Genomic DNA, 19,060 nt, shown 5'->3' on the forward strand with positions numbered 1-19,060 from the left:
AATTCGATATTTGCACTTTTTATGTTTGGATCAGATATCAAATATATCCATAAAATAAAAAATATTAAAAATTTTTATTTTTATAAAAAAAGTCAATAATTTTTTTGCTTACTTTTTAAAACATATTTACTTCTATCTGATTAGAGTGTAGATCCGATTCGATCCAATCCGATCATCTTATAATACTTATTGGTTTTTGAAATTATGTTCGTATCTCAATCTATAGTTGTAAAAATCGAACTAGATTAGCTGGTTCGACCGAAAAATTAGTGAACATACTAGAATCGGAACTGGACTAGGTTTACTCTTTGGACCGTTTAAGGAATAAAATCGGTGTGAATCGATAAAAACCGGTACAAACCAGTCTAATCAAACTGGTTTGCTTGAAAAAAATTTTAAAATGTCTCCACAAGGTCTCGAACCAAGAACCCTAGAACAAAAGCAACCTCTACTTACCACTTAGCCATTGCACTTTTAAGTATTATATTTGACAAATACTAATTATATAGTATACATAAATATCTAATTTAATTTAATTTTTATTTTTTCTATTTTTAAAATTAATTATATTTTAATTATATACCATTATTAATATAAATATAAATTTTACTAAAAATTTATTAATTTACTTGATCTATTTTATTGCTAGTATTGTGATTAAAGTTATTTGTTTTGGTGTTAGTGTTAAAATCTACTGATATTATAGTTAGATGATAGGCTTTGTGAATTAATTATTTTTTTATTGTGTCAAAATAAGATACTATTGTAGTATTAAAATTTTATGATTTTTTTTATATTAGTTATTTTTAGAAGTTGAGACTTGATTCTTCATAAAATGTTAGTGAAGATATGTATTTCAAATTTTAATTTTAAGTTTTATAACTATTTTATATTTTATATTTACTTGAGATCGGTTTTATCGGTTCAACTAGTGATTTATTGGTTGAACCAATAAACCAGTAAACTAGTAGCTTGACCAGTTCGATGGTTCGGTTCTAACAACTATGTTTCAATCTAATTTCAAAAATTTCGATTTACTCAATTTAGTCTCCCAATTTAATAGTTATGACTCACATTGGTTCCTAATCTTATTTTTGTCACTGTCTCACAAAATCGTTAACGACATGCTGAGATGGACTAACGACTGCTACATTATATATTCTAGCGACTATTTGATGTGACAATTGAAATTTTTTTTACCTAATTTTTTTTCAACTAAACACTTAAAACCCTAATATGAGTCACGGATACCTAAGTTAAAAAATCAAACTAAGTAAATTGAAACTTTAAAAATCATATTAAAGCTCAAATATAATTTCAAAACAGAACTTTAACTTATGTAGTGATTAATTTAAATGAGAATCAAATAAATCAAAATTCAACATAATTTTTATCAATGTTTTCAAATTCAAAATTTCTATACCAAAATTAACTAGAATTTTTCTTTAAATTAAAAATTTAATGAAATACTGACTTTAATTATCTTAACCAATGTCCTAATTAATTATTTTTATGTCTTAAAAAAACTGTATATGAGAAAAAATAATTAATTTGTCTATTTTAATAAATAATTATTTTACTAAAATGAAAGAAACTATTTTTTAAGAATTTTTTAAGAACTAATTAATATTATATATATTTTGTTACACTACATTTAGTTATAAAAATTTTATTTATTTCTAATGCTTATATTAAAAATAAAAAAAAATTAAATTAGTGAATCTTAATCTATAATATAATAATAATATAATAATTATTTTATATATTGTACGAATATAAATTAATTATTTTTTATTTATAAAAATTTTAAAAGGCTTGAGCTTGTTATATATATATATTTTGATGAATGTGATATATTTTTTTTATGTAAATAATCTTTTAAAAAAAATCTAATAGTTAATCTATTACCTTTTTTGTTTTAGTTCAAATTAAATATTTTTTATTGTTTTTGGAAAAAAAATCTTTTGAGGAATTTAATAATATGTGATGAGAAACACCGAATAAATTATACAAAAACCAATTAAAACACAACATGAAAACATCTTTAAAAAAAGACGTTTTAGACATCTTTATCTGAGTGGCCTCCTTATACTTTTACTAGTCTAAAACTAACTTTTCAGTATTACAAGAACTAATTTATTTGCGAAGCATTATTAATATTTTCCCTCTTCAAGTCATATACCACATAAGGAATTGCAATGTTTTTTACGCACATTAATAATAACTATTCAAATTGAATCACAAGGTTTAGATTCATTCCATGAGGTGAAGAGAATGAGAGACCAAAAGAAGGAGGAAGAAAAGGTGAAAGGCCACATAAATGGAAAAATAAATAATTATGAAAATATTCAAAATTTTAGAAAGAATGAAATAATGGTTATAAAAATGATGAAAAATAAATAAAAAAATAATTACAAATATATTTATTTTTTATAAAAAATTTAGTTATTTTTTATAAACATTAATTTTTCTTAATAATCTTAGTATTAAAAGTCATTTTTAATAATTAAATATTTTTAACGATCTTTTAGACTAAATTTTCTTATGTTTGATATTTTTTTATGATGCTTTTTCCAGCTTCATTGCTCTTACTATTTCTCGTGTGATGTTTAAGAAAAATTATTTGTACTTTCGGGTCATAAATTATAACTTGGTAATGGAACATCATTTATTTTCTAAATGAGGTAATAATAGTATAGTTTATTTTATATATTTAGGCGAATCAAAAACAAAAGGGGGAAACACGGTCAAATGTATACTGTTTGGTATATGTGAGATAGTAATACTAGAGAAATAATATTTAAAGTTATTTTATATAATATAATATTTATAATTTTATATATATAACCTTTATAATTATATATTTATTATATCTAAAATTATATAATTTTTAGTAATAATTAATAAATATTAAATAAAATAATTTAAAATAATTTTAATTAATTTTTTATTATTTCTCAAATATTATTGGGTATATATACACTAGCAATTGTGATATAAGCTGAGTAACAAGTAATTAATGGGTTTATTTCCAAAAGTCAACCCAAATAAAAATGTCAACGTTATGAAAACACTGATGAAAGCATATTAATAAGATAAATATGATTAAACAGCAGGTATATACTCCCTCAGGCCTCACATTGCAGGCCGTTGTGATTTCGTTTTCGCTTTCTTTGACTCAAACATATCTCGCTGCAAACGCATTTGTATTTTGAAATTAATTAAACACATTTTAGTGCATTGACAAACAGTGCCTTTTTCATGAAAATGACATGTATTATACCACTTCCTATAACGAGAATTGTATTTAGAAATAATTTCAAAATGCTTATACAATTTAGATACTTTTAAATTGTGTATGCATAATTCTCAACTACTGGATAATAGTTAATTTTGTACTTTTATATACAAAACGATAATGTTAGAGAGACAAAAAAAAAAGTCGAAATTTATCTTATTTAAATAATTAATAAAAACTAAATAAGACAAGTTATGGTTATTTTTGGCTGATTTTCTTTGGTTACTAAATATTTCCGTATATAAAAATATGGTTTGATTAAATCGAAGTGTATGAAAAGGGATTTTTATTTAAATTAATAAAATATAATATTTACTTAAATGTATAATGTGTAAATAAGATATAATTGTATAATAACATTAATTAATAATATCTTAATATAATTAAGTATTTCGTAAAAAAAGAACTTTATGTTGATGAGTTTGGAAAATTCTAATTTAATTTGATGATGAATAAATATTATCAAAACAATTAATTATAAAAATTATTAATTTGATTTTAAATTATACTTGTTTAATTAATAATTTTTGTGTGTGCAGATTTTAGTGTTGGACCGAAAAGAAAAGAAAAGAACCTAAGCCCAATGAAATCAAAAAATTTTAACCTTGTACCATATCATTTTTTGAATGATGGCTGAAGTATTTTATTTGTTGGGCCAGTTTGAATTATTATTACTACAAGCCCAATTGAAATCTTTGCTAAAAAGACCAAAGTTTGATCCGAAACTATTAAGCAAAGAAAGCAAAGTTTCATTGCTCCTAACGGATCTCATTCTTTCCTTCAAGTAATGGAATTCAAAATTTTATTAAGGACAGTTAATGCAGACCTTGGAACAATGAGAGAGAAATTGTTATTGATTTGATGGTTTGCCTTAATGAGGCACGCTACCTAAAGCAAAGGGAAGTAAAAGCAAATCATTTTTAATTAATTTGTCAAGATCACTTAAGTGCTTTTTCTTTTCCTTTCTCTCATTTCTTTCTTCTCTATTCGGTCATTACACAGCAAACCATGGAAGCTAAAGCTAACCACCGAAGAGAAGAAGATACACGCTACAAGACCATCACAATGATGGCAAGAAAAAGAAAACTAAAAGTATGCTGTAGCTAAGATTCTTATCACTTGTGGTAAGATTTGGTGAAGAGATATTGGCTTCTTCATACCCAAAAATAGAAGAGAAGATCTCGGTCAAAGAAGAAGATCCTTGGAAGGATGGCTTGTCTCTGATTCTGCTCAACCACCACAGGAGGTAGCTACAGTGGCTACGTGATGGAGGAGGCAGAGATTGGAGTAGATGAAGCTATCATCATCATGAAGCATCAAGGGCTAGGAGTTCATCTTGGAGTGCAAGACAAGATGGAAGGCCCGGATTGATGATTGTTGGTGACCAAGGAAGGACTAGAGGTAATTGCATGTTGGATTTTGCATGGGTTATCTCTTCTCTCTCTCTCTGGCCGAACCGGTTCTGTTTTTGAAGAAGAAGAAGAAGATTAGCTTGGTTTGTTTTGGGTTCAACCTTGGAGCCTTCTCCCTATAAGTAAGGGTGAACAGTCAGGGTTTGATTTAAGGAGAAAAGAGTGAGAGTGCAAAGCACAGGATTCTCAGAGCTACCTAAGCTAACAGAATTTTTTCTCCTTCAATGTTTTCTGTTTTATAATTTTCTGTTTAATTTTGTCTGTCTTGAGTCTCATGGAAAAAGGCAAACAGTGAGGTTTGTAATGAAAAATCCATAGAGCGAAAAAATGCAGAGAGTGCAAAATTAAAAGAAAAATCCATAGATGTCCTTAGAGGTCCTTTGTACATCTGAGTTGTATTTCATGATTCTGTGGGAATCCCCTTGCAAGTTAGGTTAGCACTTAGCAGTTGAAAGCTTGGTTGTGACCAAGTCAAGTTCAGGATTGGGGTTTAGATTCTGGACTTGTCCCGGATAGGAAGGGTAGTTCCTAGGGAGAATTGGTGTTTGTAATCAAGAATGATTATAGTGAAATTCCATCATCTTTGTGATGGAGATTGGATGTAGGCTGCACTGCACTTAGCAGCTAAACCAGGATATATCTGGGTGTAATTTTCTCTATCTTCTACTCCATTTCTGTTTCTGCTACACAGGAGATAAAACTGAAAAATATCTCGTGCTGTTCAACGAGACAAAAAGAAAAGTCTCGTGGCTGGGTACGAGACAAAAGAAAAAGTCTCGTGGCTGGTTACGAGACAAAAAGACAAATTCTCCAGAAGTTGTTTCAAAGACCAGCAATTGTTGTCAAGAGAAAAGGGGCTAAATTCAACCCCCCCTTCTCTTAGCCACTGAAAACTATCAATTGGTATCAGAGCTTGGTCTCAAAGAGATCAAGCTTTGCAACTTGGAGAAAAGATCCAGATGGCAGAAAACAGTGGCTCAAATCTGGTGTCCTACAACCTGACTGAAGGACAATCAAGCAACAAACCCTCTCTTTTCAATGGGAAAAACTACACCTATTGGAAGGAGAGAATGAAGATCTTTGTGCAAGCAGTGGATTACAGACTTTGGAAGATTATCCTGGAAGGTCCTCAATATCCAACCGTCACAAGTGCTGAAGGAGTTGTCTCTCTTAAACTAGAAGCAAGCTGGACCAAAGAATACAGAAAGAAGGTTGAACTCAACGCCAAGGCCATCAACTTACTCAATTGTGCTATCAGTTTCGAGGAATACCGACGGGTATCACGATGCACAACGGCAAAGGAAATCTGGGACAAACTTCTAGTTACTCATGAAGGAACCACCATTGTAAAGAAAACCAAGATAGATATGTTAAACAGAGAGTATGAAATGTTTGCAATGAAGGAAGGAGAATCCATTGATGAATTGTTTGAGCGCTTCAACATCATCATTGTCGGCTTGGATGCTATGGGAATCAAGTATCCTGAATCTGTGCTTGTGAGAAGAGTGTTGAGATGTCTCACAAAAGAGTGGAAAACAAAAACTTTAATAATTTCTGAGAGTAGTGGTCTTGACTCCATGACATATGATGACTTGAGAGGAAATTTACTTGCTTTTGAAAACACTTATTTGAAAAAAGATTCAAAAAAGAAAGGAATTGCTTTTACATCTGTGACTAACCCCCTAGATGATGAATCCAGTGATTCTGAAAATGAATTTGTATTGTTTGCCAAAAAATTCAGGAAAATGGTGAAGCTCAAGGAGAGGGGCAAAGGAGGCAGTTCAAGAAAGCAAAAGAAAGATTTCAGCAAGGTGACATGCTACAACTGTAAGGAAATGGGACATTTCAAATCCGACTGCCCTAAGTTGAAGAAGGAAGAAAAGCCGAAAAAAGGAAAGAAAAAGGGACTGATGGCATCATGGGAGGATCTGGAAAATGACTCAGAAGACGATGAAGAATTTGAAACAAAGTCTCAACCATGTTTTATGGCTGATCACATTGAACAGGTAATCATTCCTAACCCTGACACTGAATCTCTTCATCTTATGATAGATCATCTTTCTGAAAAAATAAGATGCTTCTTGTTGGATAACCAAGATCTTGAACAACAAATCACCATCCTTAAAGTAGAAAATAGTTTTCTCAAAGAAAAAGTAAGGGAGGTCAAAACTGCTTGTGATCTTGTTGAAGAAAATAAGCAGTTAAAAGCCCAACTCAGGAGCTGTGAAAGTGACCATTCAGTTGTTGCATATGTAAACTGTTTTAAAGAAAATGAAGGGTTGCTTAAAGAGGTCAAAAGACTTAAAGATGACTTAGCCAAGTTCACTCAAAGTTTTGAAAATCTAAATCAAATCTTGGCTAGTTAGTTAAAAACCTCTTTATGATAAAGCTGGCTTGGGGTTCCATAAATCTGTTGAGAAACCTTATTTTGAAAACATTGCCTCATCTTCCAATGATACAAGGTTTCAAAACCCAACAAGCTTTAACAAAACAGCAACTCCAAGGTTTTGTTGGCTATGTAACCGAAATGGACACTTTCCCATTCAATATTTTTTTGGTGAAAGGATGATTGGTGATAAAGTTTACAAAGTTGTTATTGATTACAATGGCTTAGGACATAAGAGATGGTTTAACGTGAAAGGATCCAAAAAAATTTGGATACCTAAGGTCACTTGAGCTTGTTTTGTAGGTGTGCCTAGCATCCAAACGGAAGGAGAATATGTGGTATATGGACAGTGGATGCTCTAGGCATATGACTGGAAAGACAACCTTCTTCATAAAGCTTGATGAATATGATGGAGGATTTGTCACTTTTGGTGATGATGCTAAAGGAAAGATAGTGGCTGTTGGAAAAGTTGGTAAAAGCTTTTCATCTTGTATAAATGATGTTCTTTTTGTAAATGGTTTGAAACATAATTTACTTAGTGTAAGCCAATTGTGTGATCTAGGTTTTGAAGTTATTTTTAGAAATTTTGCGTGTTTGGTTGTTTGTGAAAAATCTGGGGATATTTTATTTGAGGCTAAAAGGTGCAATAATGTGTATGGATTGACTCTTGAGGACTTGAAAGAACAAAATGTAACATGTTTTGCTTCTCTTGAATATGAAAAATGGCTATGGCATAGAAAGTTGGGTCATGCTAGCATGTACCAAATTTCTAAGCTAGTTAAGAAAAATTTGGTTAGAGGAATTCCAAATATCAAATTTGATAAGGATCTTACTTGTGATGCTTGCCAATTGGGCAAACAAGTAAAATCCTCTTTTAAACCAAAAGATGGAATCTCAACCAAAAGGCCATTAGAGATGTTACACATTGATCTTTTTGGTCCAACAAGGACTCAAAGTTTAGGAGGTAAATACTATGGTCTAGTGGTGGTAGATGATTACTCTAGATTTGGTTGGGTACTTTTTCTTGCTCATAAAAATGATGCTTTTCATGCCTTCTCAACCCTTTGCAAGAAAATTCAGAATGAAAAAGATTTAAAAATTGCCCATTTGAGAAGTGATCACGGAAGAGAATTTGAAAACCAAGACTTTGAAAAATTCTGTGATGACTTTGGAATTGCTCATAACTTTTTATGCCCTAGAACCCTTCAACAAAATGGGGTGGTTGAGATAAGGAATAGAAGCCTTCAAGAGATGACTAGGGCCATGCTTTGTGAGAATGAGATTCCTAAATTTCTATGGGCTGAAGCTGTAAATACAGCTTGTTACATTTTGAATAGGACAATTATTAGAAAAGGGTTGAAGAAAACACCCTATGAGCTATGGAAAGGAACCCCTCCAAATCTTAAGTATTTTCATGTTTTTGGATGCAAATGTTTTGTACTTAATAATAAAGAAAATCTTGGTAAATTTGATCCAAAATCCTATGAAGGGATATTTGTTGGATACTCAACCACTAGCAAGGCCTATAGGATTTATCTCAAGGAACATAGGACCATAGAGGAATCCATACATGTTACTTTTTGTGATTCTAATTTAATTCCCAGTACTGTGATAGATAATGATTCAGATTGTGAAGAAGCTGGAACAAGTAAAGAAAATTCCAAGTCTGCTCAAAATGAAGAATCTGCTAGTCCAGTTTTGTCTCGTCATATTGGAGGAGACATTTCCATTTTTTCTCCTGAGCCAGCACGAAAAACTGAAACAGTGAGACCCCCAAAAGCTCATCAAAGCTCAACACCAATCCGGAAGCCCAGAGAATGGAAGTCCATGAGGGGTTATCCTCATGACTTTATCATTGGTGATCCCTCTCAAGGTGTAACAACAAGATCCTCAACCAAAAGGCAATCCGAACCAAGCAATTTTGCCCTCTTGTCACAATTGGAGCCCAACAATGTAAAACAAGCTCTTGAAGATCTATCATGGGTCAAAGCCATGCAAGAGGAGCTTGCTCAATTCGACAAGAATGAGGTTTGGACACTAGTACCACATTCAGATGGTAAGAAAGTTACGGGTACTAAGTGGGTGTTCAAAAATAAATTAGGTGAGGATGGAAAAGTTGTTTGTAACAAGGCTAGATTAGTGGCCCAAGGTTACGATCAAGAAGAGGGTATAGATTTTGATGAGTCTTTTGCTCCGGTAGCAAGAATGGAAGCAATTAGGTTGCTTCTTGCCTATGCTGCCCATAAGGGTTTTAAAATGTTTCAAATGGATGTAAAATGTGCTTTTCTTAATGGCTTTATTGATAGAGAAGTGTTTGTGGCACAACCCCCCGGTTTTGAAGATAAAGAATTTTCAAACCATGTTTTCAAACTCTCTAAGGCTCTTTATGGTCTTAGACAAGCTCCAAGAGCTTGGTATGAAAGGCTTAGTGCCTTTTTGTTAGATAATCAATTTCAAAGGGGAACCACCAACACTACTTTATTTATTAAAGGATCTAATGATGATATCCTCCTAGTTCAAGTTTATGTGGATGACATTGTGTTTGGATCGGCCAATGAGTCCTTGTGTGAAGAGTTTGGAAAACTCATGACTAGTGAGTTTGAGATGAGTTTAATGGGAGAGCTAAATTTCTTTCTTGGCCTCCAAATTAAACAAAATCCTAGTGGTACCTTTATTCACCAAGGAAAGTATGCAAAAGAACTTATCAAAAAATTTGGCCTAGAAAGTTCCAAACCAATGGGAACTCCAATGCATCCCAACACAAAACTTGAAAAGGATGATGATGGCAAGGATATGGATGAAACAAGATATAGAGGAATGATAGGTTCACTTATGTACCTTACCTCCTTTAGACCGGATGTTGTTCAAAATGTGGGTGTATGCTCAAGGTTTCAATCTCACCCAAAAGAATCCCATCTTTCAGCCGTTAAGGGCATCATTAGATACATTAAGGGAACTAGTGATTATGGCTTGTGGTATTGGTGCGCGAAAATCGTGACGGTTCATTCCTTGGTAAAGGCGCTAAAACTTAATACGCACGTTTATAATCTTAGTTCTTTGTCACAACTTCACACAACTAACCAGCAAGTGCACTGGGTCATCCAAGTAATAAACCTTACGTGAGTAAGGGTCGATCCCACGGAGATTGTCGGCTTGAAGCAAGCTATGGTCATCTTGCAAATCTCAGTCAGGCAGATTCATATGGTTATGGATATTTGATAATTAAAAGATAAATAAAATATAAAATAAAGATAGTGATACTTATGTAATTCATTGGTGAAAATTTCAGATAAGCGTATAGAGATGCGTTCGTTCCTCCTGAATCTCTACTTTCCTGTTGTCTTCATCCAATCATTCATACTCCTTTCTATGGCAAGCTGTTTGTTAGGCATCACCGTTGTCAATGGCTACATCATGTCCTCTCAGTGAAAATGGTCCAATGCGCTGTCACTGTATGGCTAATCATCTGTCAGTTCTCGATCTTACAGGAATAGGATCTATTGATCCTTTTGTGTCTATCACTACGCCTAGCACTCGCGAGTTTGAAGCTCGTCGCAGCCATCCCTTCCCAGATCCTACTCGGAATACCACAAACAAGGTTTAGACTTTCCGGATCTCAAGAATGGCCGTCCATGGATTCTAACTTATACCACAAAGATTCTGATTAAGGAATCCCAGAGATACTCATTCAATCTAAGGTAGAACGGAAGTGGTTGTCAGGCACGCGTTCATAGGTTGGGAATGATGATGACTGTCATGATCATCACATTCATATTGAGGTGCGAATGAATATCTTAGAATCGGAATAAGCTTGAATTGAATAGAAAAACAATAGTACTTTGTATTAATTCGTGAGGAACAGCAGAGCTCCACACCTTAATCCATGGTGTGTAGAAACTCTACCGTTGAAAATACATAAGTGATGAAGGTTCAGGCATGGCCGAATGGCCAGCCCCCAAACGTGATCTAAAGATGAAACTAAAGATGTTCCAAAGATGTAAATACAATAGTAAAAAGTCCAATTTATACTAAACTAGTTACTAGGGTTACAGAAATAAGTAAATGATGCAGAAATCTACTTCCGGGGCCCACTTGATGTGTGCTTGGGCTGAGCATTGAGCTTTACATGTTTAGAGGCTTCTCTTGGAGTTGAACGCCAGTTTGTATCCTGTTTCTGGCATTTAACTCCACTTTGTAACCTGTTTCTGGCGTTTAACTCCAGAATACAACATGAAATTGGCGTTGAACGCCAGTTTGTGTCGTCTAAACTTGGGCAAAGTATGGACTATTATATATTTCTGGAAAGTCCTGGATGTCTACTTTCCAACTCAATTGAGAGCGTGCCATTTAGAGTTCTGTAGCTCCAGAAAATCCACTTTGAGTGCAGGGAGGTCAGAATCCAACAGCATCTGCAGTCCTTCTGCAGCCTCTGAATCTGATTTTTGCTCAAGTCCCTCAATTTCAGCCAGAAAATACCTGAAATCACAGAAAAACACACAAACTCATAGTAAAGTCCAGAAATGTGATTTTTAATTAAAAAATAATAAAAATATACTAAAAACTAACTAAATTATACTGAAAACTATGTAAAAATAATGCCAAAAAGCGTATAAATTATCCGCTCATCACAACACCAAACTTAAATTGTTGCTTGTCCCCAAGCAACTGAAAATCAAATAGGATAAAAAGAAGAGAATATACTATAAATTCCAAAATATCAATGAAACTTAGCTCCAATCAGATGAGCGGGACTTGTAGCATTTTGCCTCTTGAATAGTTTTGGCATCTCACTTTATCCATTGAAGTTCAGAATGATTGGCATCTATAGGAACTCAGAATTCAGATAGTGTTATTGATTCTCCTAGTTCAGTATGTTGATTCTTGAACACAGCTACTTTATGAGTCTTGGCCGTGGCCCTAAGCACTTTGTTTTGCAGTATTATCACCGGATACATAAATGCCACAGACACATAACTGGATGAACCTTTTTAGATTGTGACTCAACTTTGCTAGAGTTCCCAATTAGAGGTGTCCAGGGTTCTTAAGCACACTCTTCTTTTTGCTTTGGACCTCGACTTTAACCGCTCAGTCTCAAGCTTTTGGCTTGACACCTTCACGCCACAAGCACATGGTTAGGGACAGCTTGGTTTAGCCGCTTAGGCCAGGATTTTATTCCTTTAGGCCCTCCTCTCCACTGATGCTCAAAGCCTTGGATCCTTTTTATTTACCCTTGCCTTTTGGTTTAATGGGTTTCTGGATTTTTGCTCTTGCCTTTTGGTTTAAAGAGCTTTTGGCTTTTTCTGCTTGCTTTTTCTTTTTCTTTCTCTTTTTTTTTCGCCATTTTTTCTTTTCTCTTTTTTTTTTGCAAGCTTTTGTATTCACTGCTTTTTCTTGCTTCAAGAATCAATTTTATGATTTTTCAGATTATCAAATAACATGTCTCCTTTTCTTTATTCTTCAAGAGCCAACATATTTAACATTCATAAACAACAAATTCAAAAGACATATGCACTGTTCAAGCATTCATTCAGAAAACAAAAAGTATTGTCACCACGTCAAAATAATTAAACCAGTTTCAAGGATGAATTCGAAACCATGTAATTCTTGTTCTTTTGTTTTTAGAACATTTTTCATTTAAGAAAGGTGATGGATTCATAGGACATTCATAACTTTAAGGCATAGACACTTAGACACTAGTGATCATATAGTAAAGACACAAACATAAATATAACATAAAGCTCAAAAATCGAAAAACAATAAAATAAATAGACAAGGAGATTAAGGAATGAGTCCACCTTAGTGAGGGTGGCGTCTTCCTCTTCTTGAAGAACCAATGGTGCTTTTGAGCTCCTCTATGTCTCTTCCTTGTCTTTGTTGCTCCTCCCTCATAGCTCTTTGATCTTCTCTAATCTCATGGAGGATGATGGAGTGCTCTTGGTGCTCCACCCTTAGTTGTCCCATGTTGGAACTTAATTCTCCTAAGGAAGTGTTGATTCGCTCCCAATAGTTTTGTGGAGGGAAGTGCATCCCTTGAGGCATCTCAGGGATTTCATGGTGAGGAATTTCCTCATGCTCTTGTTGAGGTCCATGAGTGGGCTCTCTTGATGTGTAGTCAAATGCTCTACTACTGAGCTATGGACCCTTGAGATGAATCTCTCCATCTCCCATGACTCGAAGGTGGAAGCTTTTGTCTTCCCTTTCCTCTTTCTAGAGGTTTCTCTGGCCTTAGGTACTGATGAGCGGATAATTTATACGCTTTTTGGCATTATTTTTAGTATGTTTTTAGTAGGATCTAGTTACTTTTAGGGATGTTTTTATTAGTTTTTATGTTAAATTCACATTTATGGACTTTACTATGAGTTTGTGTATTTTTCTTTGATTTCAGGTATTTTCTGGCTGAAATTGAGGGACTTGAGCAAAAATCAAATTCAGAGGTTGAAGAAGGACTGCTGATGCTGTTGGATTCTGACCTCTTTGCACTCAAAGTGGATTTTCTGGAGCTACAGAACTCAAAATGGCGCGCTTTTAATTGAGTTGGAAAGTAGACATCCAGGGCTTTCCAGCAATATATAATAGTTCATACTTTGGCCGAGTTTAGATGACGCAAAAGGGCGTTGAACGCCAGTTCTACGCTGCAGTCTGGAGTTAAACGCCAGAAACACGTCACGAACCAGAGTTGAACGCCAGAAATACGTTACAACTTGGCGTTCAACTCCAGAAAGAGCCTCTGCACGTGTAACATTCAAGCTCAGCCCAAGCACACACCAAGTGGGCCTCGGAAGTGGATTTATGCATCAATTACTTACTTCTGTAAACCCTAGTAGCTAGTTTATTATAAATAGAACTTTTTACTATTGTATTAGACATCTTTGGAAGATCCTGGATTGTATTTTTGATCCTGTGATCACGTTTTGGGGGTTGGCCATTTGGCCATGCCTGGACCTTTCACTTATGTATTTTCTACGGTAGAGTTTCTACACTCCATAGATTAAGGTGTGGAGCTCTGCTGTTCCTCATGAATTAATGCAAAGTACTACTGTTTTTCTATTCAATTCAACTTATTCTGCTTCTAAGATATTCATTCGCACTTCAACATGAATGTGATGAACGTGACAATCATCATCATTCCCCACGAACGTGTGCCTGACAACCACTTCCGTTCCACCTTAGATTGGATGATTATCTCTTGGATCTCTTAATCAGAATCTTCGTGGTATAAGCTAGATTGATGGCGGCATTCATGAGAATCCGGAAAGTCTAAACCTTGTCTGTGGTATTCCGAGTAGGATTCTAGGATTGAATGACTGTGACGAACTTCAAACTCGCGAGTGCTGGGCGTAGTGACAGACGCAAAAGGAGGGTGAATCCTATTCCAGTATGATCGAGAACCTCAGATGATTAGCCGTGCTGTGACAGAGCATTTGGACCATTTTCACAAGAGGATAGGATGCAGCCATTGCCCACGGTGATGCCTCCAGATGATTGGCCATGCAGTGACAGCGCATCGAACCATTTTCACAGAGAGGATGAAAAGTAGCCATTGACAATGGTGATGTCCTTACATAAAGCCAGCCATGGAAAGGAGTAGGACTGATTGGATGAAGACAGCAGGAAAGCAGAACTTCAGAGGGACGAAAGCATCTCTATACCTTTATCTGAAATTCTCACCAATGATATACATAAGTGTTTCTATCTTTATTTTCTATTTATTTATTATTTATTTTCGAAAACTCCATAACTATTTGATATCCGCCTGACTGAGATTTACAAGGTGACCATAGCTTGCTTCATACCAACAATCTCTGTGGGATCGACCCTTACTCACGTAAGGTTTATTACTTGGACGACCCAGTGCACTTGCTGGTTAGTTGTATCGAAGTTGTGAATGAAAAACGATTTATTAAGACGTGCGTACAGAGTTTTTGGCGCCGTTGCCTGAGATCACAATTTTGTGCACCAAGTTTTTGGCGCCGTTGCCGGGGATTGTTCGAGTTTGGACAACTGACGGTTCATCATGTTGCTCAGATTAGGTAATTTTCTTTTTGTTTTATTTTCAAAAATTTTTCAAAAATCTTTCAAAAATTTCTCATCTGTTTTCGTAAAAAAAAATAAAAATTCTTTTCAAAATTTTTATTATGTTCTTCAGAATTTTTAAGAATGAATTCTAGTATTTCATGAAGCATGTTGAAGCCTGACTGGCTGTAAAGCCATGTCTAAATTCATTTGGACTGGGGATTCCAACCCAACATTATCAAGAGCAAGCTAGTTATTGCTAATCCACCTGCTGCTGTTCCAGATCCAAAAGATTTATATGCTAAAGCTTGACTGGCTATTAAGCCATGTCTAACCCTCAGATTGGAGCTTTAGACTAAGAATGCAAGATTCCTGAATTCATATTAAAAATTTTGGAATCCTTATTTTTCTTTTTCACAAATAATTTTCGAAAAGTACAAAAAAAAATTAGAAAGTCATAAAAATAAAAAATATTTTGTGTTTCTTGTTTGAGTCTTGAGTCAAATTTTAAGTTTGGTGTCAATTGCATGTTCATCTTGCATTTTTCGAAAAATTCATGCATTCATAGTGTTCTTCATGATCTTCAAGTTGTTCTTGATAAATCTTCTTGTTTGATCTTGATGTTTTCTTGTTTTGTGTATTTTCTTGTTTCTCATGTGCATTTTTGCATCCATAGAGTCTAAGCATCAAAGATTTCTAAGTTTGGTGTCTTGCATGTTTTCTTTGCATAAAAAATTTTTCAAAAATATGTTCTTGATGTTCATCATGATCTTCAAAGTGTTCTTGGTGTTCATCTTGACATTCATAGCATTCTTGCATGCATTCATTGTTTTGATCCAAAATTTTCATGCATTACATCATTTTCATGTTTTTCTCTTTCATCATTAAAAATTCAAAAATAAAAAAAATATCTTTCCCTTTTTCACTCATAAATTTCAAAAATTTGAGTTGACTTTTTCAAAAATTTTTAAAATCCAGTTGTTTTCTATGAGTCAAATCAAATTTTTAATTTAAAAATCTTATCTTTTTCAAAATCTTTTTCAAAAATAAAATCTTTTTCATTTTTCTTAGTTATTTTTGAAAATTTTAAAAATATTTTTCAAAAATCTTTTTCTTATCTTTATCACATAATTTTCGAAAATAACATCATCAATTAATGTTTTGATTCAAAAATTTCAAGTTTGTTACTTGCTTGCTAAGAAAGATTCAAACTTTAAGCTCTAGAATCATATCTTGTGATTTCTTGTGAATCAAGTCATTAATTGTGATTTTAAAAATCAAATCTTTTTCAAAACTAATTTCAATCATATCTTTTCAAAAATATCTTTTTATCTTATCTTTTTCAAAATCATATCTTTTTCAAAAATTTGATTTTAAAATATCTTTTCTAACTTCTTATCTTCTTATCTTTTCAAAATTGATTTTCAAATTTGTTTCAACTAACTAACTAACTTTTTGTTTGTTTCTTATCTTTTTCAAAACTACCTAACTAAGTCTCTCTCTCTCTCTCTAATTTTCGAAAATATCTCCCTTTTTTTCAAAAATTCTTTTTAATTAACTAATTATTTTAATTTTTGATTTTAATTTTATTCCTAATTTTTGAAAATTACTAACCTTTTTCAAAAGCTATTTTCGAAAATCACTAACCATTTTTCAAAAATAATTTTCGAAAATTCTCTTTCTCTCTCATCTCCTTCTATTTATTTATTCATCTACTAACACTTCTCTTCATCTCACATCTCTGCTCTCCTCACCCTTGTGTCTCTTTCCTTACATTACATTCTTTTCTTCTTCTTTTCTTCTACTCACACAGGGACCTCTATACTGTGGTAAAAAGAATCCCTATTATTATTATTTTTCTGTCCCTCCTTTTTCATATGAGCAGTAGCAAGGACAAGAACATTCTTGTTGAAGCAGATCCAGAACCTAAAAGAACTCTGAAGAGGAAACTAAGAGAAGCTAAATTACAACAATCCAGCAAGCACCTTTCAGAAATTTTCGAACAAGAAGAGGAGATGGCAGCCGAAAATAATAATAATGCAAGGAGGATGCTTGGTGACTTTACTGCACCTAATTCCAATTTACATGGAAGAAGCATCTCCATCCCTACCATTGGAGCAAACAACTTTGAGCTGAAACCTCAATTAGTTTCTCTGATGCAGCAGAACTGCAAGTTTCATGGACTTCCATCTGAAGATCCTTTTCAGTTCTTAACTGAATTTTTGCAAATCTGTGATACTGTTAAGACTAATGGAGTAGATCCTGAAGTCTACAGGCTCATGCTTTTCCCTTTTGCTGTAAGAGACAGAGCTAGAGTGTGGTTGGACTCTCAACCCAAAGATAGCCTGAACTCTTGGGATAAGCTGGTCACGGCTTTCTTAGCCAAGTTCTTTCCTCCTCAAAAGCTGAGCAAGCTTAGAATGGATGTTCAAACCTTTAGACAGAAAGAAGGTGAATCCCTCTACGAAGCTTGGGAGAGATACAAGCAACTGACCAAAAAGTGTCCTTCTGACATGCTTTCAGAATGGACCATCCTGGATATATTTTATGATGGTCTGTCTGAATTAGCTAAGATGTCATTGGATACTTCTGCAGGTGGATCCATTCACCTAAAGAAAATACCTGCAGAAGCTCAAGAACTCATTGACATGGTTGCTAATAACCAGTTCATGTACACTTCTGAGAGGAATCCTGTGAGTAATGGGACGCCTCAGAAGAAGGGAGTTCTTAAAATTGATACTCTGAATGCCATATTGGCTCAGAATAAAATATTGACTCAGCAAATCAATATGATTTCTCAAAGTCTGAATGGAATGCAAGCTGCATCCAACAGTACTCAAGAGGCGCCTTCTGAAGAAGAGGCCTATGATCCTGAGAACCCTGCAATAGCAGAGGTAAATTACTTAGGTGAACCTTATGGAAACACCTATAATCCCTCATGGAGAAATCATCCAAATCCCTCATGGAAGGATCAAAAGCCTCAACAAGGCTTTAATAATGGTGGAATAAATAGGTTTAACAATAGCAAGCCTTTTCCATCATCCACTCAGCAACAGACAGAGAACTCTGAACAAAATACTTCTAATTTAGCAAACTTAGTCTCTGATCTATCTAAGGCCACTGTGAGTTTCATGAATGAAACAAGGTCCTCCATTAGAAATTTGAATGCACAAGTGGGCCAGCTGAGTAAAAGGATCACTGAAATCCTTCTTAGTACTCTCCCAAGTAATACAGAAGAAAATCCAAAAGGAGAGTGCAAGGCCATTGATATAACCATCATGGCCGAATCCAAGGAAGAAGGGGAGGACGTGAATCCCAAGGAGGAAGACCTCCTGGGACGTCCAGTGATCAATAAGGAGTTTCCCTCTGAGGAACCAAAGGACTCCGAGACTCAACTAGAGACCATAGAGATTCCATTAAACCTCCATATGCCATTCATGAGCTCTGATGAGTATTCCTCTTCTGAAGAGAATGAGAATGTTACTGAGGAGCAAGTTACCAAGTACCTTGGTGCAATCATGAAGCTGAATGCCAAATTATTTGGTATTGAGACTTGGAAAGATGAACCTCCCTTGTTCACCAATGAACTGAGTGATCTGGATCAACTGACATTGCCTCAGAAGAAACAGGATCCTGGAAAGTTCCTAATTCCTTGTACCATAGGCACCATAATCTTTGAAAAGGCTCTGTGTGACCTTGGTTCAGGGATAAACCTCATGCCCCTCTCTGTAATAGAGAAACTGGGAATCTTTGGGGTGCAAGCTGCTAAAATCTCATTAGAGATGGCAGACAATTCAAGAAAACAGGCTTATGGACAAGTAGAGGACGTGTTAGTAAAGGTTGAAAGCCTTTACATCCCTGCTGATTTCATAGTCCTAGATACTGGGAAGGATGAGGATGAATCCATCATCCTTGGAAGACCCTTCCTAGCCACAGCAAGAGCTGTGATTG

At 34.2% G+C, this 19,060-nt stretch overlaps 1 non-coding gene across 1 annotated transcript; it reads right to left on the reverse strand.

Moving 5' to 3' along the window:
- Nucleotides 1–17,520: 17,520 nt before the first annotated feature.
- On the reverse strand, nucleotides 17,521–17,628 carry LOC112738729 (small nucleolar RNA R71). Its single transcript, XR_003169672.1, has one exon. It is a non-coding gene; the product is annotated as a small nucleolar RNA R71 (small nucleolar RNA).
- Between the last annotated feature and the right edge of the window lie 1,432 nt (nucleotides 17,629–19,060).

This window comes from Arachis hypogaea, chromosome 13, assembly GCF_003086295.3.
Source record: "Arachis hypogaea cultivar Tifrunner chromosome 13, arahy.Tifrunner.gnm2.J5K5, whole genome shotgun sequence".
NCBI classification, from domain to species: domain Eukaryota; kingdom Viridiplantae; phylum Streptophyta; class Magnoliopsida; order Fabales; family Fabaceae; genus Arachis; species Arachis hypogaea.